The following is a 25,806-nucleotide window of genomic DNA, read 5'->3' on the forward strand; positions in this document are numbered from 1 at the left end:
TCCTCGACAGGTGTTTAGTCAAATGCTGTGTACTCTATAGATTTCATCCACTTTGTTTTCCCATCGTGAAAACCCGTCCTTCTCATCTTAAATGGGGGGGCTTTTTTTTTTCTCTCTCTCTCACTTTTGGCTGCAAGCTGAGTTACGTCTTACCTCTCCTTCTCTCGCTAAATCATACAACTCGCAAATGGTAATTCTTACAGATATTATAAAAGTATTTGCTCCTTCAGTGACAGCCAACTTAATATCTATTTTTTCTCTTCTGCAGCCAGACTGTAGAACTCATTATTTCCTGATAGTGTTTTCCTAACTCTTCTATATCTGTTAACCATTCAGATGAAGGCTTATCGTCGCTTGTGGAACAGTTGATTTTATTTTGCCTCAGTAAAAACAGAACTCGGAACAGAGAGTCGCTCGCATGTTTATATAAGTGGCGTCTCCAGCTGTACAACGACAGAATGGCTTGCATTGTTCATTTGACATTAAGAATCTTTTAAACAATTCTAACCGTAAGTTATTTTCAACTTTTTTCTTGCCTGTAATGAAACTTTTACATATCCTTGTCGGATACTGTAATGATTTGATTTTATGCCAAGCACAGAAAATATTATGAATGGTCCCTCTACGTATATGTAAACATGATGATTTGTCGTAATGTGCAACAGTTAGAAACTCATCTGCAGCTGTGAACTTCGCTTATGTATCCCCTTTAGTATTTGCTTTCTCACTCATTCCCCATTACTGTTTCATGGAATAGAGAATCACATGTCATTCAAGGGAACAGTTTTTATCCCAGCGCGTTCATGACCTTCAGTATATATTGTTCCTGTGTTTGGAAATACTGTAAATGCAAATCAGAAACGAAATGTCTTCATAGTTCTAATTTCATGTATATCTTAAGACGACTGAAACATTCTTTAGATTCGAGTTATCTTTTATGTCCACTGAAACACAATCTAAACGAGGTGAAACACTTGAAACATGAACAGAAACATGACTTATCATTAATCGCTTCGCCGCCATCTGCCAGAAGTTACCTCATCTTAACACTACCTGCCGTCTTGCATACGCCCTAGCCCTTCATCCCCAAGACGCATGCAAGGTATGAAGTCGACAGACGGATGCAAAGCTTTGAGGTAATATGTTCCACTACAGGCACTGACTTGAACCACCCAGACACCTTTGCTCGATCATCAGTGCTTCGCCTCCATCTCCCAAAATGCCTCACTGACTGGAAGACCTCATAGGCTTTCCCAATATCGACATCGAAGTCAAGAATTCCATTGTCTCTTCGTGATTTACGATTTACTGCCATCAGCCACGATTCACTACCTACATTGTGAAAGGTTAGCATTTGTCTGAGCTTAAACAGATGTAGCAAACTTCGTGGACCCTCGGCAATTTGCTAGTATTAACACCTCCTCTAACCGCCCACTGCCTCGTTAGTTTCCTTGACAACAAACTCGAAAACAAAAGACCTCAAACTTGATCCGAGCCTCCGGCTGAGTCGACCAGAACACAAAGATCAGCAGAGTCATTTCCACGTCCTTACCTCATCCTCTCCGAACAACTATAAAAAAGGGAGGCATGTGTTGCCTCTTCCTATTTATAAATGATGTAAGAGTATTGATGACTCCACCATTGATGTCTTCGTCGAGCTGTTACATATCCCTTGCCTACATGGCCCTCCTGAACATCCTCCAGAACTGGGCCACTACAATCCCACGTCCCTATCAACCAAACAAGGCTATGTGGCCATTCACATTAGACTCGCCTCCAACACGTCCCATCTCCTAGTGTCTCACAAGGCCCCCTCAGCCTCGTCCAAGGTGTTCCCGCCCACCACACTCCGTATCCTCACTCTAGATGATAAACTAAATATCGACCCTATATTTTTTCATCGACTGATGGCATTTGCATCTCCAGCTTCTTAACCTTAGAACACCTCTACAACTTTCACTCTCCCGTTACTTATTCATGCTTTCCCCGCCGGGTCTTCCTCGTCTTGTCCATTGTAAAAAGAGACTGCTAGAGAAGGTGCAGAAACGAACGTGCAACTTTGATCACTTCCCACTCTCACCTACGCCACCTAGCGAGATGTAGTGAACACAGTGACCTTCCCGACTCCCTCCAGGTGTCGTATAGATCCTTCCTGTCCTTAATCTGGTCCGCCTGTGTCCTTGTTGTCATTCTTGTGACTGATTCCTGGATAGAACTTCCTTATCTTTCGATTGTCTATTTCTGTTATTTACCTCTAGCTCTCTCACTTTTCCTGCATCCTTTTTCTCCCCTACAGACTGGTCATATAACTCCTTTTCCTTCCTTCCTTCTTACTCTCTTTCTTCATTTTGTATAGTTCAAGGACGAAGATGTCAGCACCTCTTCCTACCCTAATTCATTTCATCACAGTCTCATAAGCACCTGAGCTCGAGGTTGCAAGGCAGATTTTCATATGTTGGCGTTTTTCAATAAAATCCAGATTTTCATGTTTGCAGAGCCAGCGCTCCGCAGTCTTCATCCAGCCTAGACCCATGCAATACCCGTACCACTTCGCCATACGTCTCCACGGATCTATACATACGTGTGGTTCCTCGATGCATGTGAGTGTAAAGTCATGATTCCTGCTGTATCATTCACATCCACCGGGACTCCATGAAAAACAAAGAAGGTTTCGGAGACACAGATCACCGTGTCGTCAGCCGCCGGCTGCACTAATCTCGTTACGTTCCCCATTGCTGTGATGACAAATGAAATCCCACTTTAAAAGTTGACAGGGATTTGGTGGGTAGATATAATGGGATTACAAGTGGTCGAAATCATCATAACCTCCATCGCTCCTCCTCCCTCCCTGTGCCGCATCGCTACCACACTACCACCACCGCATCCCACACCACACGCGCACTGTCTGTCCCCACACCACACCCCCACACCCACACATCACCCCCACACCCCCACAGCACCCCCCCGCACCCCACCACAGTTTGTCCACCGCTCAAAATAAACATAAATTAAGCTGCTGGGACAATGAAATCCCCGTCGTGACCCCTATGCATGGTAGCGTATTATTCGGGATTCAAAGACACAGGGGAAAAAATTCTTGGATCCCATTTTTCCATTGATTTGAAGATTAGTCATGTGTGCGCAGCATGGCAGTGCCGTGTGGAGCGTGGTATCATGTGCACAGCTTTACTGAGCGCAGTGTGGCTTCGTGCACACCGCGGCAATGCGGATAGTGTGGTGAAGTGTGCGTATGTCAGAGTGCGCGGTGTGGTCATATGGGCAGTGGCAGTATGCACGGAACGGTGATGTGCGCAGTATGGTGATGTAGGGAATATGGCAACATGCGCAGTATGGCCATGTGAGGAATGTGGCAACATGCGCAGTATAGTTATGTGCGCAGTAAACGACATGTACCGTACTGTAATGTGTGGAGGATGGTCCTATGCGTGTTTTTGCAGTGTGCGCAGTCCTGCACAGTGCGCAGTACCCTTAGAATACATACGGCCAGTAGTTCTGTGAGTGTGGCAGTGCGCACCACAGCGGCTGAATGTGAGGAATACATAACGTTCAGAATCTAACTAGGGTCATTTCCCCTCATCAACATGTAATTACGAAGACGCATTAATTATCACCGGCGTCGGGGATCACTGAGGGTGTCATTAACGGCCTTAGTGTCCAGTAGACACACACACACACACACACACACACACACACACACACACACACACACACACACACATACCCATACATGCACATATATATATATCTTCTTTCTTCTTTCTTTTAAACTATCCGCCATTTCCCGCATTAGCGAGGTAGCGTTAAGAACAGAGGACTGGGCCTTTGTGGAATATCCTCACCTGGCCCCCCTCTGTTCCTTCTTTTGGAAAATTAAAAAAAAGAAAAAAAAAACGAGAGGGGAGGATTTCCAGCCTCCTGCTCCCTCCCCTTTTAGTCGCCTTCTACGACACGCAGGGAATACGTGGGAAGTATTCTTCATCCCCTATCCCCAGGGATAATATATATATATATATATATATATATATATCACTGATTCCCTAAATACATCCCATTCCTCCCCCACTCCCTTTACTTCCATTGTTCTCACCTTTTTCCATTCTGTACACAGTCTCTCCTGGTACTTCCCCACACAGGTCTCCTTCCCAAGCTCACTTACTCTCACCACCTTCTTCACCCCAACATTCACTCCTCTTTTCTGAAAACCCATACTAATCTTCACCTTAGCCTCCACAAGATAATGATCAGACATCCCTCCAGTTGCACCTCTCAGCACATTAACATCCAAAAGTCTCTCTTTCGCACGCCTGTCAATTAACACGTAATCCAATAACGCTCTCTGGCCATCTCTCCTACTTACATAAGTATACTTATGTATATCTCGCTTTTTAAACCAGGTATTTTAGGGAATCAGTGATGGATTGCGCAAAAGATGCTTGTGGCATGAGAAGAGTGGGAGGTGGGCTGTTTAGAAAGGGTAGTGAGTGGTGGGATGAAGAAGTAAGAGTATTAGTGAAAGAGAAGAGAGAGGCATTTGGACGATTTTTGCAGGGAAAAAATGCAATTGAGTGGGAGAAGTATAAAAGAAAGAGACAGGAGGTCAAGAGAAAGGTGCAAGAGGTGAAAAAAAGGGCAAATGAGAGTTGGGGTGAGAGACTATCAGTAAATTTTAGGGAAAATAAAAAGATGTTCTGGAAGGAGGTAAATAGGGTGCGTAAGACAAGGGAGCAAATGGGAACTTCAGTGAAGGGCGTAAATGGGGAGGTGATAACAAGTAGCGGTGATGTGAGAAGGAGATGGAATGAGTATTTTGAAGGTTTGTTGAATGTGTCTGATGACAGAGTGGCAGATATAGGGTGTTTTGGTCGAGGTGGTGTGCAAAGTGAGAGGGTTAGGGAAAATGATTTGGTAAACAGAGAAGAGGTAGTAAAAGCTTTGCGGAAGATGAAAGCCGGCAAGGCAGCAGGTTTGGATGGTATTGCAGTGGAATTTATTAAGAAAGGGGGTGACTGTATTGTTGACTGGTTGGTAAGGTTATTTAATGTATGTATGACTCATGGTGAGGTGCCTGAGGATTGGCGGAATGCGTGCATAGTGCCATTGTACAAAGGCAAAGGGGATAAGAGTGAGTGCTCAAATTACAGAGGTATAAGTTTGTTGAGTATTCCTGGTAAATTATATGGGAGGGTATTGATTGAGAGGGTGAATGCATGTACAGAGCATCAGATTGGGGAAGAGCAGCGTGGTTTCAGAAGTGGTAGAGGATGTGTGGATCAGGTGTTTGCTTTGAAGAATGTATGTGAGAAATACTTAGAAAAGCAAATGGATTTATATGTAGCATTTATGGATCTGGAGAAGGCATATGATAGAGTTGATAGAGATGCTCTGTGGAAGGTATTAAGAATATATGGTGTGGGAGGCAAGTTGTTAGAAGCAGTGAAAAGTTTTTATCGAGGATGTAAGGCATGTGTACGTGTAGGAAGAGAGGAAAGTGATTGGTTCTCAGTGAATGTAGGTTTGCGGCAGGGGTGTGTGATGTCTCCATGGTTGTTTAATTTGTTTATGGATGGGGTTGTAAGGGAGGTAAATGCAAGAGTCCTGGAAAGAGGGGCAAGTATGAAGTCTGTTGGGGATGAGAGAGCTTGGGAAGTGAGTCAGTTGTTGTTCGCTGATGATACAGCGCTGGTGGCTGATTCATGTGAGAAACTGCAGAAGCTGGTGACTGAGTTTGGTAAAGTGTGTGGAAGAAGAAAGTTGAGAGTAAATGTGAATAAGAGCAAGGTTATTAGGTACAGTAGGGGTGAGGGTCAAGTCAATTGGGAGGTGAGTTTGAATGGAGAAAAACTGGAGGAAGTGAAGTGTTTTAGATATCTGGGAGTGGATCTGTCAGCGGATGGAACCATGGAAGCGGAAGTGGATCATAGGGTGGGGGAGGGGGCGAAAATTTTGGGAGCCTTGAAAAATGTGTGGAAGTCGAGAACACTATCTCGGAAAGCAAAAATGGGTATGTTTGAGGGAATAGTGGTTCCAACAATGTTGTATGGTTGCGAGGCGTGGGCTATGGATAGAGATGTGCGCAGGAGGATGGATGTGCTGGAAATGAGATGTTTGAGGACAATGTGTGGTGTGAGGTGGTTTGATCGAGTAAGTAACGTAAGGGTAAGAGAGATGTGTGGAAATAAAAAGAGCGTGGTTGAGAGAGCAGAAGAGGGTGTTTTGAAATGGTTTGGGCACATGGAGAGAATGAGTGAGGAGAGATTGACCAAGAGGATATATGTGTCGGAGGTGGAGGGAACGAGGAGAAGAGGGAGACCAAATTGGAGGTGGAAAGATGGAGTGAAAAAGATTTTGTGTGATCGGGGCCTGAACATGCAGGAGGGTGAAAGGAGGGCAAGAAATAGAGTGAATTGGAGTCATGTGGTATACAGGGGTTGACATGCTGTCAGTGGATTGAAGCAAGGCATGTGAAGCGTCTGGGGTAAACCATGGAAAGCTGTGTAGGTATGTATATTTGCGTGTGTGGACGTGTGTATGTACATGTGTATGGGGGGGGGGGGGGGCGTTGGGCCATTTCTTTCGTCTGTTTCCTTGCGCTACCTCGCAAACGCGGGAGACAGCGACAAAGTATAAAAAAAAAAAAAAAAAAAAAAAAAAATATATATATATATATATATATATATATTTTTTTTTTTTTTTTTTTTTTTATACTTTGTCGCTGTCTCCCGCGTTTGCGAGGTAGCGCAAGGAAACAGACGAAAGAAATGGCCCAACCCCCCCCCCCCATACACATGTACATACACACGTCCACACACGCAAATATACATACCTACACAGCTTTCCATGGTTTACCCCAGACGCTTCACATGCCTTGATTCAATCCACTGACAGCACGTCAACCCCTGTATACCACATGACTCCAATTCACTCTATTTCTTGCCCTCCTTTCACCCTCCTGCATGTTCAGGCCCCGATCACACAAAATCTTTTTCACTCCATCTTTCCACCTCCAATTTGGTCTCCCTCTTCTCCTCGTTCCCTCCACCTCCGACACATATATCCTCTTGGTCAATCTCTCCTCACTCATTCTCTCCATGTGCCCAAACCATTTCAAAACACCCTCTTCTGCTCTCTCAACCACGCTCTTTTTATTTCCACACATCTCTCTTACCCTTACGTTACTTACTCGCTCAAACCACCTCACACCACACATTGTCCTCAAACATCTCATTTCCAGCACATCCATCCTCCTGCGCACATCTCTATCCATAGCCCACGCCTCGCAACCATACAGCATTGTTGGAACCACTATTCCCTCAAACATACCCATTTTTGCTTTCCGAGATAATGTTCTCGACTTCCACACATTTTTCAAGGCTCCCAAAATTTTCGCCCCCTCCCCCACCCTATGATCCACTTCCGCTTCCATGGTTCCATCCGCTGACAGATCCACTCCCAGATATCTAAAACACTTCACTTCCTCCAGTTTTTCTCCATTCAAACTCACCTCCCAATTGACTTGACCCTCACCCCTACTGTACCTAATAACCTTGCTCTTATTCACATTTACTCTCAACTTTCTTCTTCCACACACTTTACCAAACTCAGTCACCAGCTTCTGCAGTTTCTCACATGAATCAGCCACCAGCGCTGTATCATCAGCGAACAACAATTGACTCACTTCCCAAGCTCTCTCATCCCCAACAGACTTCATACTTGCCCCTCTTTCCAGGACTCTTGCATTTACCTCCTTTACAACCCCATCCATAAACAAATTAAACAACCATGGAGACATCACACACCCCTGCCGCAAACCTACATTCACTGAGAACCAATCACTTTCCTCTCTTCCTACACGTACACATGCCTTACATCCTCGATAAAAACTTTTCACTGCTTCTAACAACTTGCCTCCCACACCATATATTCTTAATACCTTCCACAGAGCATCTCTATCAACTCTATCATATGCCTTCTCCAGATCCATAAATGCTACATACAAATCCATTTGCTTTTCTAAGTATTTCTCACATACATTCTTCAAAGCAAACACCTGATCCACACATCCTCTACCACTTCTGAAACCGCACTGCTCTTCCCCAATCTGATGCTCTGTACATGCCTTCACCCTCTCAATCAATACCCTCCCATATAATTTACCAGGAATACTCAACAAACTTATACCTCTGTAATTTGAGCACTCACTCTTATCCCCTTTGCCTTTGTACAATGGCACTATGCACGCATTCCGCCAATCCTCAGGCACCTCACCATGAGTCATACATACATTAAATAACCTTACCAACCAGTCAACAATACAGTCACCCCCTTTCTTAATAAATTCCACTGCAATACCATCCAAACCTGCTGCCTTGCCGGCTTTCATCTTCCGCAAAGCTTTTACTACCTCTTCTCTGTTTACCAAATCATTTTCCCTAACTCTCTCACTTTGCACACCACCTCGACCAAAACACCCTATATCTGCCACTCTGTCATCAGACACATTCAACAAACCTTCAAAATACTCATTCCATCTCCTTCTCACATCACCGCTACTTGTTATCACCTCCCCATTTACGCCCTTCACTGAAGTTCCCATTTGCTCCCTTGTCTTACGCACCCTATTTACCTCCTTCCAGAACATCTTTTTATTCTCCCTAAAATTTACTGATAGTCTCTCACCCCAACTCTCATTTGCCCTTTTTTTCACCTCTTGCATATATATATATATATATATATATATATATATATATATATATATATATATATATATATATATATATATATATATATATATATATATATATATATATATTATCCCTGGGGATAGGGGAGAAAGAATACTTCCCACGTATTCCCTGCGTGTCGTAGAAGGCGACTAAAAGGGGAGGGAGCGTGGGGGGTTGGAAATCCTCCCCTCTCGTTTTTTACTCTTCCAAAAAAAAAAAAAAAAAGTAATAGAGAAGTGGGCCAAGTGAGGATATTCCCTCAAGGTCTCAGTCCTCTGTTCTCAACGCTATCTCACAGATGCGGGAAATGGCAAATATATATACATGAAATATATATATATATACATTCCTGCAGCTAGGCAGCAGCACAAACAAGCCGGTGAGTCATGATGTAAAGGTGCACATTCACATTAGCAGTAGGTATAATGTACTGTCGTGTTAATGGTAATCGTGCAAAACTATTTTCGCATTAACGGGCGGGCGGGCCGAGCCTGGCCGTCATAACGGCGGGCTCACCAGTACATTTGGCCGGACTTCCTGCCAGATTACCACCAGATGCCGCCAGCTCGGTGATCTGTGATGCTCGACGTCCTTGTCAAAAAAAGAAAAAAAAAATCACTAAATTGAAAATGTTTTTTCCCCTCCCCGTTCTGTCCTCTTTTTTTTTTTTTTATTATTTCGTACCGAGCCTGCTGGTTTAATTCAAGTTTGTGTACAGAGGCAAACACGCATTCATGTACGTCCATGTGTCTGTTTTCTATGCACAAGGATACATAGATGCGTGCACGCAGGAGTATGCAAAAGAAAATGCATTCAGAAAATGTAAGAATACCTAAATTCAATGGTTATACAGCTATGTCATAAATACAATATACAAGATCATGTATTTAGTGTAGACATTAATACGGGAAGCATATTTCAGTTTATGAGCTTATGTGGTGCTCTGGTTAGTGTTGTTAATTACTAAATCCTGTGAACCGAGTTCGATCCCCGGCGCGGAGTAGACGTCCCACACAGCTCCCCCAGCCGTTCATCCTTCCTTTGCTTGGTAGATAGATGGGTAAAACAACTTAGGGTCTTGGGTAAGAGCACCATAGTGGCGACGGGCCCAGCCAGCCAGCCAGCTGCTCAGCCGACAGCTTGTTACCTGGCTCGAGTTAACCCAGGGAGGGAGGAGCGAGAGAGAGAGAGAGAGAGAGAGAGAGAGAGAGAGAGAGAGAGAGAGAGAGAGAGAGAGAGAGAGAGAGAGAGAGAGAGAGGGGGTTGTCCAAGATCCGGGACCTGGCCCTCAATAAGAGAGTGGTGAGCCTACTATTGGTTGGAGCTATAGTTTTACTCCTTCATTATAGATCGAGAGATAACCCAACCAAGGAATAATGTCTTACGGGACTCGTTTCTGCCGTCAATAGCGTCGGGTTCAGTCACATCTTCAGAAAAGATATTTCTTCCTCTTCTTTTTTTTCTCTCTATCTGGTACCGATAGCACATGCTAAACGGGACATTATTGGAACGGTGTTTATCACCGGCGTGATCTCACTGTGGAAGAGAGATAAGGATAAAAAGGCTTCTAGATCCGAGAGAAAGGTTCTTATATCTTGAGGTTATATGTATATCTATTGGAAATAGGGTGATGCAAAGTAATGGCACCCCCTGGGTGGAGGGTTTTTGGATTACATTAGCGATAAAATGAGACTTCAGTGATGCGGTAAATGGTCATAGGCCATCGCGCTTTGAGCACGACGGTACGGAACCTTCAGCACGACGGCACGGATCCTTGAGCACGACGGTACGGATCCTTGAGCACGACGGTACGGATCCTTGAGCACGACGGTACGGATCCTTGAGCACGACGGTACGGAACCTTGAGCACGACGGTAGGAACCTTGAACACAACAATGCGATCCCTAAGCGCGACGTATGAACGGCCTGGCAGTCGTACCTATGGGAGGTAACGACTTGTATGGTCGTACTGACGAGGCAAGACACAGTTTCGGATAACGTGGCAACCTTTCGGACGACATATAGATTTAAGAAGTTGTACGACAGAAGAAAAGATTGCTCGAAAAATAGGACCCCCCTGAGTGTGGAGCCCCCAATCATTATAGTATGAATAGGTAATTGCATAAGTAAATCGACAACTGGACACTGCAGTTTGAGGGAACGTGTAAGAGGCAGAGGAGAGTCCGAGGGGCTGGGAGCCAAGGGACGCCTCACAACATCCAGTGTGCTGAGAAAGCGATACCTGAGGTGACGGTCCTCCGTCAGGAGGCAGGAGGACCACGGAGGGTGAGGCTGGGTCGGGCGAGGAGGGGCTGTCTGCCAACACTTCTGGTACATGTTAGAAAAAAAGATGAAGACAAGAGAAGGTTGTAGAGAGATGTCCAAATATTGGGGAATATATATATATATATATATATATATATATATATATATATATATATATATATATATATATATATATATATATATATATATATATATATATATATGATAGAACATTTGAGAGAGATAGAGAGACCTGGATTTGAATTGAAATCAACTTACTCCCAAACCCCAAAAGCCGTGGTCAGACACCACTGAAACACACGACCATAATACAATGCCACTACGTCATGCGTAATGCAAAGAAAACGTTGTTATGAGACGAAATGGCCACGTTTTAGATATCGGCAACATATCTTCAAGTGCTGATGGAAAACCGATATTTGTCCCACTGTCGTCCTATCAGTGGGGGTTATCAGGGTCTCTTGAGAGATGGTGATCTCTGTTGAGACCTCTCTCCTCCTCCTCCTCCTCTTCTTCATCTTCATCCTCCTCCTCCGTTATATGGCTAAGTACCTGAGATTACATGAGTTCGTGATTTCACTGGCTGCAATATCTGAGCAGAACGTTTGGACTATTGAATGAGTGAACCCTACATATGAACTGATTCATGTTCAAGAGTATGTGAATTCTCCCCAGTGGGATCAGTGGTTCAAATGCCCGATCAGAACGTTTGAATCAACGAGCTAGTAAACTTGACATTCGTTCCCCAGTTCATATTCACGAGTGATTAATGATGTTCCCTTAAGTACCATCTTAACTACCTTGAGTACGACAGTATAAAGCCTTCTCAGGGCAAAGCTTGAACTCAGTTAATGCAGTCAGTCAGTCAGGTTTTTGAATGCCGTACGTGGAAAATACTTTGACACCAACGAATATTGGTGTCAAAGTATTTGAACGTTCTATGCCTCACATTCGCTTCCCTCTTCCCCCAGTGAAGGACTGTGTCACAGATGCTTTTCTGTGTTTGATATTGAAGGATGTACGTCGTTCCTACAATTCTGTGGTGCGTTGAGGGTAAGGATTCTTCCCTCACCTCATCTTACTGTCTTACGAGCTGTGGGCGTCTTATCTTCCTACGCTGGCTGGAGGAATATCTGCCCTTAATCATCTTCTGTAGTGGCGGTTCTGAAGAACGAGTCCGTCGTAATCTTGCGGTGGTCGAGGGGGTCAGAGGTCTCCGCCAGCCTCATACCTCGCCTCTCGCCAGCGGGTAAACCTGCGCTAAAATCTATGTGGTGATGGATGATGGGCTTCATACGCTCCGTCTTGCCCTAAGAGACTGAACGCCATTGTTATCATACGCAGATCAGTACAGCCCCTGAAGCAAGAGACCAGACGACCAGTGAGCGGTGCGTATAAGGGATTAGTTTCCCGCTCTTTGGCCCGTACACCATTCACGCATGGTTAAGGGTCGTACCGTCGTCGTGCTCAGAAGTCGTACTCAATGGGTCGTGCCGCCATGCTCAAAGGTCGTGCATCGTGAAATGTTCGACCAGAAGTCCACAGTAAATTATCGGGGAAATCATTTGGACGTGGCTCAGAAAAACAACACACCGTCGGACGCTCGAAACTCTCCACAGTTCAGAAGCTTCGATTACAGAGCGTGCGAGCACAAACGACCCTCAGGGGCTGTGGTAATTAGGTCATTAGTCCTCACGCATGGGGGTCAGAGAGAGGTGGACATGAGGGAGGGGGGGATGGTAAAGGGGAGCCCCCTATTCGTCAGTGTATGTGACCCGGCCTCTGAAGGACGGTGATAGAATTCTTATGTGCGACGGGAGAACCCTTAAAGACGGCGGTAGAGCCGTTGAGCATTTCATTATGACCCTTAGGTACGATGACAACAACCCTTGACCTGACCCTTAAGGACGTCTTTCGTGACCGCTCCTCTCCCGTCCGTGAATTTTTTTGTGAGTAACATCCGATTCTTAAATGGCACCTGGGAATAGTCGGTTACCTGAAAAAGTCGGTTAAGTGGATGGTGTGAGTTCGTTGCAACTTCTTATACGAACTACACATACAAGCATCGGATATAGCTACCCTGGTAACCGACTTATATAACCCGATCTTGACCCGCGTTGAAAAAAAATCGGATAACTGTACCAGCCGGTTGTATGACGGCCGGATTACAGGTTGTTTACCGTAGTGAGCATATTGCTTCCGTTCTACCGTGCGATCGTAGGGTCGAGGGTGTCGTACAAACACACGTCAATACCAGCTTCATGTTTACTGAAGGACCACTCGTTACCATACTGGGAAAAAAGAAAAAGAAGAGCAATATATATATATATATATATATATATATATATATATATATATATATATATATATATATATATATATATATATATATATATATATACACACACACACAACAATATGAGACACCATCAACCATCCATACCTGAGTGCGAGACGCTAACAGCTCAACAACCACTCTTATCATCGCAAGATTAAAGAGAAAAAGCTGTTGGTCGTTCATAATCTTGGGCTACAGTAATATACGAGGTTTGATGCGTATTCGCTGATGTCATTATAACCTGAAGTGCATTTCATCGTCATGGTTTCCCTGATGATGCTGTGTTGTGAGGTTGGAACTCCATCATGTTTTATTCTGTTGAGTTTTACGCCGTTCCTTAGATCATAACGCATTTGTGGCGTTCCTGAGGAATGTTACGTCGTTCCTTTGATCTTACGTCGCTACAGGTGTTCCCTGGGGAATGTTACGACGTTCCTTTGATCTTACGTCGCTACAGGTGTTCCCTAGGGAATGTTACGTCGTTCCTTTGATCTTACGTCGCTACAGGTGTTCCCTAGGGAATGTTACGTTGTTCCTTTGATTTTCTCCTCACTTTCTACCCTGCCACTTACATCGATGATGAAAATCACGATCACTTCTTAATAGGTCGTGACCTCGTCAGTGATTTGATGGTGGGGCGCTGTGGTGTTGATGGTGGGTCGCTGTGGTGTTGATGGTGGGGCGCTGTGGTGTTGATGGTGGGTCGCTGTGGTGTTGATGGTGGGGCGCTGTGGTGTTGATGGTGGGGCGCTGTGGTGTTGATGGTGGGGCGCTGTGGTGTTGATGGTGGGGCGCTGTGGTGTTGATGGTGGGTCGCTGTGAGGTGGGCGGGTCGCCCGCCCCACTTCCTGTATGGGGAAGTCTTCGCCTTGAATCCCCTATAGGAAAGGTCAGGACTTGGACAAGACTATACATTAGTAAGGTATTTACCTTTACCGTAATTGATCGTATACAACCGTGTTTCGTCCACTCACGAGCCAGTTTCTCTTCAGTTCACCACGTCTGGTCTCCTGAGTCTGGTCTGGGAGTGTGTGTGTGTGTTAGCTACACGGTCGTCCTTGTGTTAGCACTGCTTGTCAAGCTATCCTTAAAGCTAATGAAAGCTATATATTACCTCATGTCCTTTGTTGATGTGTGGTCTGAAGGTGTGGAACCCTGAAGCCAAAAGATGCAACTTACAATTTATCGAAATAATTCAACACAATCGGAAGAGATACAGTTCCGCAGGATGAATACAAAATCTATTGGATAAGAAGAGGAAATGAAGGAAGTTATGGATACAACTGAGATATATAATATATTGGGTAAATGATAACCTTTTTTTTTATCATATCTGAAACCGGAGCAATACCGGGGCGATATATTATCCCGCTAAAAAAAAGTTATACAGATATAAAGATAAATCTAATATATATATATATATATATATATATATATATATATATATATATATATATATATATATATATATATATATATATATATGATAGATGCAACAACTAGCCATGGTGATAGAAGTCCCAAGGAAGGAAAATGAAGTAAGAAGGAGTAGATGAATGCCGTCTAACATGTTGAGGTGAGGGAGGCACACGTCAAGGTGAGGGAGGGAGGGAGACACTAGTCGACACAACCGCAACAAACTATTGAAAAATGCGTTTGTTGTTCCTTTTTGCGTCCGAGGAACGGAACGAACCAGTTTTGCTTTCCTCTTTTGCTTGTACATTTCTCTTCTGTTTTCCTCACCGCCTTAAGAAGACATTATAGAAATACGATCTATAGTTCTATATCATCTACGGTTATCTATTTTCCTAGCTGTACCATCGTTTGTTCCCACAGTTGTACTAGAACGATAGAGCTTTTCAAGACACATGTGGACGAATATGAGCGATGGAAAAAACTAGGATGACGGAGTTGAGGGATGTAGAAAGAGGGATGGTGGAGGAAGCAAGTTGATGGACAGTCACTGAAAGGATAGACTATGCCGATGGAGAAAGATTACGATGATTAAGGTAAATGATGAGGAGATACTAGGCTGATGGAGGGGAGTTCACGTGATGGAGGGATCTCCAGCGATGATGGAGCAATCGACTGATAAGAATCAGAAAATGATGGAGTGATGGAAATCTGCTGAATGGAACGATGGGGTTCGGGACGCAGAGGGAAGCCTGATACATTTACGTTCGTCGAGTGGTAGCAAGAAACGCTAGAAATACTAGCGACACCACACTAGAGGGAGAGAGAGAGAGAGAGAGAGAGAGAGAGAGAGAGAGAGAGAGAGAGAGAGAGAGAGAGAGAGACGACAGCTGGACATATCACAGCGACGTAACCTGGATTTCCGACCCGTATATCGCTGACCACGCTGAAACCGGGTTGGCAACAGACTCAGTGGGGAGGGGGGATGGAGGGTGAAAAAAATAAGGTCAGAACACGTCCAAATAAACTTTTGCACACACACACACACACACACACACACACACACACACACACACACACACACACACAAAGGCGAGCAAAACAAAAACACAAGGACAACCACCCGTTGGACTAGGCAAACATGCTGATGTTTACAAGAACGAATGTAAGCACACCTATGTCTACTCAAACACAAAAACACACATTGAAGCACTATATATATATATATATATATATATATATATATATATATATATATATATATATATAGAATGTTTATGAATGGGGTATTGAGGGATTGGATTTGGGAAGACGAGTAGGTCTGCAGTCCTATTGGCAGTGGTATGGGACCTTGAAGGCGAGTCAGTTGCTGTATGCTGATGACACGGCTCTGGTGGCGGATTCATGTGAGAAACTGCAGAAGCTGGTTTCTGAGTTTGGAAAGAGTGTGTAAAAGTAGAAAGCTGAGAGTCAGTTTGAATTAAAGTAAGGTGATTAAAAGTAAGGTTATTTAGTCTAGCAGTGGAAAGAATCCATGTTGTTGGGGTGTGATTTTGAAGGCAAAGTAACCATGTGGATGAGGAGGGTAAAGTCTTGGGCATATGAGGAGTATGTGGGAAAAGAGCTCATTGTATCAGGGCGAAATGGATATGTTTGGTGGAATAGTTGACCCGTTCGGTGTTATATGGATTCGAGTCATGGGCCGTGGATCAAAAAGAACGAAAAAGGGGACTGTTTTGGAAAGTAAATTCTTGAGGACAATATGTGGTGCAAGGAAAGTTGAACACGTAGGAAATGATAAGGTGAAAGAGAAGTGTGGAAGTAAGAGCATGTATGGGAAAGCTTTGGATGATCTCACATCTAGTCATCCCCCTCTTCGTCTATTTCCATGAAGCCTATCCTCTCGCCTGTATATTCCTCTTGCAAAGTCTTCCGAGTCCTCTCCCTGGTACGATTGGGTAAGGTGTATGGTCCAGATGGTGTACCTCCTCTTGTTCTAAGTGAGTGTGCTTCTGAGCTAACACTTATCCTTGCACGTCTGTTCCTTCCGTGTTTAAACCCTACGTTTCCTTCCTCTTCGAAGCTTCACTAGGTGCAACCCATCCCTAAGAAAAGGAACCATTTTAACCCTTCTAACTATCGCCACATCGCTCTTGCTTCTGCTGTCTGGAAAGCTCTCTCAAGCTCTCACTCTCTTTAGCACTAAGAATTTCGTTTTCTTCTTTCACTTCTCTAATACGGCGTTCGCTGCGCAAAGTCTGTTTGTGATCTTTTCTCCCATGTGACTCACGCTTGGTCTTCCTTCTGTTGTGGTCTTTGACATCGCCAAACCATATGACAGAGTGTGGCATAAGTCTTTGCTTTCTATATTTCCTTAAATTTGGTTCTCTCCGTTTCCCGTTGCATCGTTTCCTTTCTAGTCATTCCATCGCCGTTGCCATTGACGCAGGGACTTCCCCTCTTGTCTTGTTGATTGTGGAGTCCCTCAGGGTTCTGTTCTATCCCCTTACCTCTTTCTTCTCCCCATGAATAATCTGTCTCTAGTCATAAATCTTATTTGCTCTTACATTGACGGATCCTCTCTACATACTTCAACTCATTTTCCTTCCTTACTCCAATAATCGTTCTTTTTCCCCACACTTACCATATTTTTCCTCTCTTGATTAGGATTTGTTTAGCATCTTGGAATGAGGGAGCAGTAACCAAGTTAAATTTAGCAGAGCAGAAACGCAATTTCTGTATCCAATTCCTTATGCCACTAGTTTCAAAGCCGTACAATTCAACCCATTAGTAACATGAACATATAAAGCTGAGATTATATCTAGGTAAAACATCCATGTGTCTCTGCAGACACTGATGTTTGCATGTGGCAGAATGAGTGCCTGAGCCTGGTGCGACAGCGTGAAGGAAGGAGTGAGGTCACACTCAAAAGTTTCAGTTTGTTTTAGAGATGAAACTGGTTTTGAGAAGGTTTAGTTCGTCTTGTAGTTTCATTAATTATATTCTTTGTAAATGGCACTAGTTATGCTCATTCATGTAAGGTCGTGGTAATGATTTCTCTCAAAATGCGTGAACTTATATCAAAGTAGATTTGGTTGGAAGGAAAGCCAAGACAACTGAGCTGTCTCTCCCGAAACATATGATTTCAAAGGGTATATCAGGTTAGCCGTGGTTTATACGTAATGAATTCTCTGAAATTTTGATTTACAACAGTTTATAAACATCAGGTAAAGGAAAATGAAAAATGCACGAAAATTCAGCCTGTTTGCTAATAGGTCAATGGCCGATTAAGCCAGATAATCTACTACCCTGACTTTGAAGCACGACACATACATTGAAACATACACACATATACGCGCATATATATATATATATATATATATATATATATATATATATATATATATATATATATATATATATATATATATATATATATATACTGCTCCAGGATTCCCATCTATCTTTATGAGGTTCCTGCAGCACTCAGAAAAAAATTGCATCGGATTTTACTTCACTCTATATGAGCCATCGTTGATAATCACTGAACCCTGAAACAGGCGAGGAAAGTGTGTGTCAGTTAAGTGGCAAAATCAATCTAAAAAAAAATCTTAGAAGAAAATTTATTGTGAGGTTAAGATATTATCAAATATACATCAACTTTGGTCCAAAGATATTGTTTGAAAAAATCGTCAGGTCGAGATGTAGACTCTAACACTCTATTACATAGAATGACGCTATCAAATACTAGAAATACGTAGGTTTAATGATAGTTTGAAATATGGAACGTTGGTATTCTGTGCTAATAAATCATTGTTCAATATCATGATGATTCTGTTCTCTGTTGTCATATTTTGGGTCGTGTTCATATTACAAGTCATGTACACTGATGATACGGATATCTCAAACCCTTGAATACGACGATACGACCCTTGAGCACGACGGTACGACCCTTGAGCACGACGGTACGACCCTTCAGCAGTGCAGTACAACCTGTGGATATAATGACTTTGATAGCCTTCAAACCGTCGTGTCGTCGTGCTTAAGAAGGCTTTCGTCGTTCTTATGGGTCATATGGTCGTGTTTAAGAAGAGCACCGATTTCGTCTGTGGTCGTACCGTCGCACTTAAGAACCGTGCCGTCTTGTACAACGGTCGTTCCGTCGTCATCTAGAGATTAACCTGGCCTGAAATATTCACAAAATACCCTACTCTAACCTCATTAAGTTAGGATGATCTCTCATATGTAACTTAGTAAGGTGGAACGAAAAATCATCGAAAGATTCGCTGTCAGCGGTGCCGTCCGGCAGGTCACGGGTCGGCTGGCGCAGAAGACAGACATATCCTTCACTCAACATTTTACGTCGCAAAACTGATTTTGAGAAACGCAAGTGAGACAGTATTATTTTTTCTGTACTTAAGAATGGTATGGTTATCATATATCGTATACTCCATGGCGAAGAAAAAGAGATATGCTAGTGAACCTGTTCCGTGGTATATTCTAATATATATATATATATATATATATATATATATATATATATATATATATATATATATATATATATATATATAAGTGGGAGGATGTGATGGTAAATAGTTGAACGAATGAGAAATCTCTCTCCGAGACGGTCAGGGTTGATGAAAGTAACACTGGGTTGATTTGTGTGAGAGATGTTAGATCGTAGGAGTCATGCATTAAACACCGGTAATGAGTGCATGGCTGAGTGTCTGAGCGGCATGACGGGATGTCTGAGAGAAATCATGCATCATGTAGGAGTGGTGTCTGAGTGTACTAACGGGTGCATGACTGGTTTTCTGAGTGGCTACGACCGGGAACTGCCTAGTGATACAGCCTCGCTAGTGGCCGTCGTTCACACGCGGAGCTGAGCATGATAACTACCATATCTAACTACCTGACTGAGGGTCAAAGTTCAAATCCAAACTTAACGACGTGGCCCACCCCACAATAATGCCTTCAAAGGCAGTGTTAGGACTTAAGAGTTGCTGTGACCAAGATTACAAAAGTCCCTCAAATCGCTAAGCGGGAAACAGCGATCGAGAATGTCTGTAGCTTACAGTGTAGACTACCGCTACTACAGCGCCAGGTTACAGCAGCAAGAAGGAGAGGGACGAGACCCCTGAAATATCTCCTTGACCAAAAGTCTATGATTTAGTCTCACGGGCAAGACTACGTAGAGGTGAAACCAGCGGATATCACTGCGTGGACCACACCGACGGAGCCTCGACCAACCGGACGAACCGAACCAACGGAACTACAACCGACTGGACGAACCGAACCAACGGAACTACAACCGACTGGACGAACCGAACCAACGTAACTACAACCGACTGGACGAACCGAACCAACGGAACTACAACCGACTGGACGAACCGAACCAACGGAACTACAACCGACTGGACGAAGAGAACCAACGGAACTACAACCGACTGGACGAAGCAAATCTAAGGAATTACAACCGACTGTACGAAGCAACGAAGCAAATCTAAGGAACTACAACTTACTGGACGAACCAGACCAACGGAACTACAACATGATACACAAACCAAACCAGCTGAAGCACAGCCTAGCGGGAGTACCAAACCCATGGGACTACAACCCACCGGACGAAGCAGACGTACGGCACAACCACCACCACACCGGACGAACTCAACCAACTCAAACACAAGCTGTCGGCCGGATCAAATCCTAGAGTCAACTAACCCAGACTAGGATTATCAAACTGATCCTCACAGTGACATGAATGTACACAAGATGGTTGTGGGTCGGGCGCTGCCGGGGGAGGGGAGGTGGGGTCAAGGATGTGGCCGATCGCAAGGATAAACGGGGAAAAAATGGCGAGAAAGTCTACGGAGATGACGCTCTGCGTTTCACTATCTCTATTTCTTTTATTTTTCGAAATTACGTTTTCAACTTTCTTTAATCTATGTTTAAACTTTCTTTAGATTAAAAAGTAAGCAGTTTTTAATATATTTCCCCATCTCCAATTATATTTACATTTAAAGGCAGTTCATGATGATTACAAGAACGTATAATATAGCGTGATCTGATATTTATATATTCTCATAATGACAGTTGTGATTGTGACGTTGACCCGTTATTATATCTCGTCCTAAAACCATTAATTAAAACCAGACGACCGTCACGAGGGCGGAGTCTGCGTTTTCTCGTACTTGATTGGCTGACGATGACGCATTTATGCAATTAGGTCAAAAGCCTTTTGCTTGTTACCCGCTTGCTCGTCTTCTACTTCCCAGTGCTTGACCATCGCTCGCCCAACCCACTAATAAATTTTTCCGTAAACTTCAGCTCTTAAAAAGAGACTCTTCCTTCCAGCCCCCCCCAAAAAAAATTTTGCAAGTCTATCTCTAAGAATTAAACTCTCCAGTCTCTACTGATCAGTCCCTCAGTAGATTCCCTTCGTCACAAACTCAAACGTCCTGTTATCTGGCTGTTACAGGTGCCACAGTCACCTACATCTGGAGAACAGGAGGGGAGGGGAAAAAAATTGTCTAGAAATATCAGTTGATAAGGAGAGGAAGCCACGAAGCAGGGAGACACAGGGAGCTGGTGTGGGCGACACTCACGGCTGGCGTCCTTCACGGCGGCGGAGCGGTGTTGAAATTACTGAGCCACGTGGTCGCCCTGCCACAGCCAACGACGAGCCGCAGGCCCTCCTCCACCTCCCACAGCAGGAGCAGGAGGGTGGACGACAGCAGCAGACAGAGGGGGTTGTTGTGGGGAGGGGAAACTCACGGCTTAGTGTTGCCCCGTTGCCGAGGGAGGGGGAGCGGGCTAGGCTGGCAACACTGCCTGCGGGGGTTGTGTTGGCTCTGTGGTTCTCGCTTGAGCCAAGGTCTCTGTGTCGGAGCCCGACTCGTCCCCCCCACAGATGCAGGGAATTGGCTGTTTGTTGTTGGTATGGGTTGTGGTGGTGGGGTTTTTGTGTGCTTGTTGTGGTCGTCCTGGGATGCGGGTTGTAGGATGCGTATCTCAGTGCTTATTTCCCGTCTTGAGTTCGTCGTTTATACATGTATTAAACACCATAAGATCACGCCCGGATTCCCTTTTATCAGGGTCGTCTCAAAAAGAATTTTTTTTTTTCGGTTTCCCTTCTCGAAAGCGAATTTTCCAAGTTCCTCGAGTAACAATGCTTTTCCAGCAATTCTTGCTAGAGGTGTAGAATACTATATACAAAACAGAGCTGCTCACTGTAGTCAAGGTGCGCTAGACCTTCTCTTTCCTCCACTTAAGTTGACTAACAAATACCGACTAACAGTGTTCGCGAGGTCTCGCTAGTGCCACAGTGTCAGGAGGGGAGAGAACGTGTACTCCACCGCCGACGGTTCACGGGAGACTGACTCAAATTTTGACTCCGCCCCATGTCCTTCTCACTAGCCAGAGTTGCCAGCTTTGTTTCGTCCCTATGGCTCTTATCGATACGACCCTCAAACGCTACTTCATCCCAGAAATCCATTTCGATACGGGATCATCCACGCAAGTTTCCATAGAAACAAACAGGAGCGCGGGAGGAAAAAAAAAGCTGTCGACCTGCGACAGAAAAAGAAAATATGTAAATAAGAGATAATGAGTAGGGCGACAAGATCTTTGACCCACCCCCACTTGGGCTCGTCCGGCTGCGCACTAGATGCAGATTAGCTCTCCTTCCTCCGCCCAGCTTCCCTGTCGCAGTCTTGCCCACAAGATTAACTCCTTCATTATCTCGCACTGTAACCCGCTATTTTTGTTTCCCTCTTGTTTTGTACAGTAATTTACCCCATGTGTTTTCCTTCCGAAAGTTTGTTTTGAGAATGCTTTTGCCTGGCGTTATTTCACTCCAGGGTCCTGGGGTGAGGGCAGCCCCACACACACACACACACACACACACACACACACACACACACACACACACACACACACTATTTGTATGCCGAGGGAAGGAGTAATTAACATTAAGACATAACCTAATTTCTTTCCTCATCTTGACCTCCCAGGCTCGAGCGGGTGCGATAATCGACTAAGTTTTAGTAACGGGTGATGTATATACAGTGGGAACCGTACTTAGAGAGCCGGTATTAATAAACTTTGATATTACATAGAATAAAAGAAAGAATATAAATATCATGGATATATAGAGGCATGTGTGACTTTGTCAATATTTTTATGAGACTCAAATCTTCGTGTCGAAACTTAGAAGATGAGGCTTCAACCTTGTTCCAAAAATAATCACGGGTTTTTTCTTATCATTAGATAACTGTTCGAACGAATGATATCTGATGCCCTTGTCGGACTCGATGTTAGGACACCTTGGAGGTCTGGGGGTGTAGCTGGCAGTCCTCGTCAACGAAGTGTTTCAGACGCACCTTAAGTTTCTTCCAAGATTCAACACGTCCTGTACATTTGAGGACGAAGGCCAACGACCCGTCTCCTGTGGTCGTTTAGTTTGCACGACAGCACGGCCTTTGGCCACGACGATGCCATCCTTCAAGCAAGTCGGTGCGACCCTTAAGCGCGACAAGTGCGACCGTTGGGTTCAGTGACGTGGCCTTTGACCTAACGACTTAAGGGTCAGGTTATAGGTCGTACTTTCGTGCTAAACTGTTTTGTCAGTTCAGTACCGTCGTGCTCGAGGGTCGCATCGTCGTGCTCAAGGGTCGTATCGTCGTGCTCAAGGATCGTACCGTCGTGCTCAAGGGTCGTACTGTCGTGCTCAAGGGTCGAACCGTCGTGCTCAAGGGTCGTACCGTCGTGCTCGAGGGCCGTACCGTCGTGCTCAAGGGTCGTACGTCGTGTCCAAGGGTCGTACCGTCGTGCTCAAGGGTCGCACCGTCGTGTTCAAGGATCGTACCGTCGTACTTAAGGGTCGTACCGTCGTGCTCAAGGGCCGTACCGTCGTGCTCAAGGGTCGTACCGTCGTGCTCGAGGGTCGTACCGTCGTTCTCAAGAGGATGGTCACCTTTCCTCGTCGCTGGGTCACACATCTGCTACCAAAAGGAAGACCACAAACAGCAGCATTTAAACCATGGAATCCACTCTGATTTTGCCACACCAGGATGTCATTAAATCAGTTATATTCCCTGTCTGACGTCCGCGAAGAAGTTAGTATATATACGTGTGAAGGGATGCGATATCTATGTGATTTTATATATCTACTCAAATTTCATCATTTTTTTTTCCTCAAAAAATAAAGGCCAATCTGGTAAAAAATATATAAACGTTTACCTTCAGAAATCAGACGTTTTTTTTATTCTCTTCCGTAATCCGTAATGATTACACTCCCCTCCTCATCAAGGATAAATATCGGTTCTACTTTATTATTTCCAGGATCCACTACAGACCCGCCCATTCAGTCGGCATGAATGTTCAACTCACGCGTCCGATACCTCAGCTACTGGTCAGTGTCTCGTTGTCTCCAATAAAGGTCAGATTTCCCAGAGAAAGATGGAGGATCTCGACTGCAGCGTCAGTCGCACGACTGAATCATTTACAAGCCTTGGTGACAGTTCGGGACATAGTGACAACAAAGACTCGACAACAGAACGATTCACCGATCCTCATTTGTTTCCATTTAAAGGCATACGTTAGCCGCCCTTCGCCCCCCAAAAAGCGAGCAAATAGAATTAATTCATTCGCGAGAATTTGATTTTTTTTATGTCATTTCCCAGTTCACCCCACCCCCTGCCCCCCGTCCTTTCATCTCCAAATGTCAGTGAGTAAATTGGTCATTTCCCAGTCCCTGTAGTCTTTCATTTCCCGTTAACGGGTTGGTCATTTCCCAGTTCCTGCAGGTTATCATCTCCTGTATGGGCTGTGTCAAGACATCTACAAAGTGTTCAAGATAAGTCCCTAAACATACACACTCTTATTATGTACGTATAATTACATGTTTCTATCATTTATGTATGTAGGTGTATGCTCCTATTAATTTCATTTTTTGTTCCCTTAATTTTCTTGTTTTTATTCAGTCGTTTATTTATTATTATACATATATGTGTTCATGGCTCTCCTTCATACTTCTGCCGACTCCCAACATTCATTTCACCTCATTTCATTCTTAACCCTTACATCAGTCAAGGCGGTACAACCTCTCAGTGACCTATCTGGCCCTCGAAGATCAGCTCAGTATTCCCAAAGGTCGTACCTTCATGCTCAAGGGTCGTACCTTCGTGCTCAAGGGTCGCACCGTCGTTCTCAAGGATAGTATCGTTGTGCTCAAGGGTCGTACCGTCGTGCTCAAGGGCTGTTACCATCGTGCTCAAGGGCCGTACCGTCGTGCTCAAGGGCCGTACCGTCGTGCTCAAGGGCCGTACCGTCGTGCTCGAGGGTCTTACCGTCGTGCTCAAGGGTCTTACCGTCGTGCTCAAGGGCCGTAGCGTCGTGCTCAAGGGTCTTACCGTCGTGCTCAAGGGCCGTAGCGTCGTGCTCAAGGGTCTTACCGTCGTGCTCAAGGGCCGTAGCGTCGTACTCAAGGGTCTTACCGTCGTGCTCAAGGGCCGTACCGTCGTGCTCAAGGGTCGCACCGTCGTGCTTAAGGGTTTGATTGATTCTCTGGCGCTTAAGGGCTGACTCATACGTAACAGGAAGATCAAAAGCCTTTTATTCGAGTTTCAATGACGGATCCCGAAGCCCAAGGAAAGATCTTATTATATAGTATCTGACTGTACTGGAGAGGGTTAGACGCTGCAAGCTGTCTTATGAGAGCAGGGCGCTGGTTGTAGGAAAACTGGAGTGTAACAGTGAGGAAGACTATTAGTTATTAGGTTATACAAGAAAAAGTCTGTGGTTATATAAAGTAACCTGATGCACTGTAAGGATGGAAAAGACTTCAGATGTAATCGATGACCAAGAATTATATTAAGTGTGTTCAGATGATTGCACAATACATGAAATATAATTTAAAAAGACGTCGATAACCTACAGTAACGTGATGCAATTAAGAAACAAGATGGGTACTTAAGCTGTAACTGATAACCTTAGATTATACTGCGTTGGCGAGACGTGATG

General features: G+C 44.4%; 1 protein-coding gene across 3 annotated transcripts in view; it reads right to left on the minus strand.

The window, feature by feature from the left end:
• The window catches only part of LOC139757063 (lachesin-like), a 137,262-nt gene extending 115,122 nt beyond the window's left edge, over nt 1-22,140 (minus strand). For all 3 annotated transcript variants that reach the window (XM_071677099.1, XM_071677100.1, XM_071677098.1), the window contains exon 1: nt 21,390-22,140. The gene's annotated coding sequence lies outside the window, so the exon portion shown is untranslated. The remainder of the gene's footprint in view (nt 1-21,389) is intronic.
• Nucleotides 22,141-25,806: the final 3,666 nt, after the last annotated feature.

This window comes from Panulirus ornatus, chromosome 24 (assembly GCF_036320965.1).
Source record: "Panulirus ornatus isolate Po-2019 chromosome 24, ASM3632096v1, whole genome shotgun sequence".
NCBI classification, from domain to species: domain Eukaryota; kingdom Metazoa; phylum Arthropoda; class Malacostraca; order Decapoda; family Palinuridae; genus Panulirus; species Panulirus ornatus.